Source organism: Bacillus rossius, chromosome 1 (assembly GCF_032445375.1).
Source record: "Bacillus rossius redtenbacheri isolate Brsri chromosome 1, Brsri_v3, whole genome shotgun sequence".
Taxonomy (NCBI): Eukaryota; Metazoa; Arthropoda; class Insecta; order Phasmatodea; family Bacillidae; genus Bacillus; species Bacillus rossius.
In genome coordinates, this window is record NC_086330.1 from 1339169 (window position 1) to 1341412 (window position 2244).

A 2244-nucleotide genomic window follows, 5' to 3' on the forward strand; every position below is an offset into this window, starting at 1 on the left:
TAGAAGAACCGAATATCCGAGTTTGACTACGGCAGCCCTCAGAATTATTATGCCCTTTGCAACGTCTTACCTCTGCGAGCTGGGGTTTTCAACACTGATTAATATAAAAACCAAGGCGAGAAATCGGCTGGATGTGGAAGATGATCTTTTTTGTGTATCTCAAAAATTAAGCCAAACTTAGAAAAACTTGTTAACGAGAAGCAGGCACATGTGTCGCACTGAAGCCACATCAGTTCCTTTTTTTTACATATTTGCTATTTTTTTATTTAAAAACTTTATAACTGTAGCCGATTTAACATACATCGCAGGCCCAGAAGCCAAGAATTATGTAGCTGATTTATTTTGTATTACTTAATCTATAATTAATAAATAGATATATTGAAAGTTTGAGAAGATATTTCATTTTTAATTCACCACAATCGTCTTTAGTGTTTAGTAATTAGTTTAATGGTAAATTAGTATTTATTTACTTTTAAAGTAAATTAATTAGTTTTAGGCAGAACTTCATTTTTTCTTTCGTTACTCTATTCGAGAGTATTTTTCGACTTTATAAAATTATTTTGGAAACCTTTCGCGACCCCTCTCGAAACGATCCGCGACCCCCCTAGGGGTCGCGACCCCCAGTTTGGGAACCACTGCTCTAAAGCATTACGAACACCGCGCTATCTTTTAAGTATTTTTCAAACTAAAATCTGCATTCTAATAAATACATTAAAACAAAATTAATCTGAAACATTTTAAAACACATATTAAAATACTAAGTATATGTATGTGTATTTGATTTGTCTGAAATGACAAAAATCAGTCTATAAATACTTCCTAAAAACAGTTGAGCTGATTAAAAATTTAAGATTTAACGGTAAAAATTTCTTCACGAAATCATTTTATTAATGTTTTCGAATACAATTTCCTGTGTCTCTACAGTACGACGAACACTGTAATGTCTGTACATTTCATTGTTAACTAACGATTGTCCAAATTGTAATGCGTACTTTTTAAGTTGTCATTATTTATTTTTATGACAATAAATTATTACTTGAGGTATTAAAGGATAGTTGTACTATTATAGAGTTTAGTTTGGCACACCAGCACGCCTTGTACATCCCAACTAATCCCGAGTGTTGATATACAGGCCTCCGGGTGAATCACGTAGGTCCGCCATCTTGCCGAGATGGCAGCACCGTGTTTACACTTTTCCGTTCCATTCACGGTATTACTCCTACCAGATGCCGTGTACCGGAAGCTAAGATGTTTAATAATCAAAAATCAATTCCACGTTTACATTCTTTCAGAACCAATGCTTTGCATTTTTGTGGCTTTTCAGTATTGGGTTAAATTGATAGTAACATGTTTATTTATACCCAGATATACAGCTACTATAAGTATAAAAACCAAATTAAAAAAAATCCTTGCTTTGACTTTGTTTTCATAAGTGTAAGTTGTGTAAGTAAAATAATTATTGATGTGTAAAAGTTGTAAAAGTAAGGTGTTATCTTTGTGAAACTCTACAAGTGGTACAAATCAATGAATGAAATGTTGCAGTGGACAATTCAGCAGCGAAGTCTTCATGTTTATAAAAAAAGGAGCATAAAGAAAACCTTAAGTAAAAAAATATTTTGAAAGTCAAACAAATTAGATTTATTATTCCCCAATTTAATTTTTTGTGTTATTCCACATATGCATAATTTAATTTCATAAAGTGAAATTAATCTAACAAAGAAATAACTACTATTTAATGAGCACAGTTTACAGAATATTAGCCTATTAATATTTAAATAAATGTCGTGAATGATATCGATCAACAGAGACAATTTAGGTTGCGATTAGCCCACCTTACACTATGTTTAGATTCTGCCACATCTTTGTTATGCTCATGGGTATAAAAGTGGGCATGGCAGTTTGAATAGCAGTAGAAAAGAGTGAATTAGTTTCTTCGCACACGCGTTATCTAATGCGCTAACCATAAAAACAGTCACTATTTTTGCCAACAAAAACAACTGCATATATGAGTACAAATAAACATAACACTGTAATTTAACCAAAAACTGAAAAGACACGCAAATTCCAACAGTGCATTATACAATGATCTAACCTGGGGAATGGATTTCATTATTTTATCTTCTATACGCTGCTTGCAGGAAAGCAACAAATTTGTCTTAATATATACAACAAACTTTCGGTGCAGTTTTACACTTAAAAATATATAATTTTTCTGTTTGGCTAGTTTAAAAATCTAGTAATATA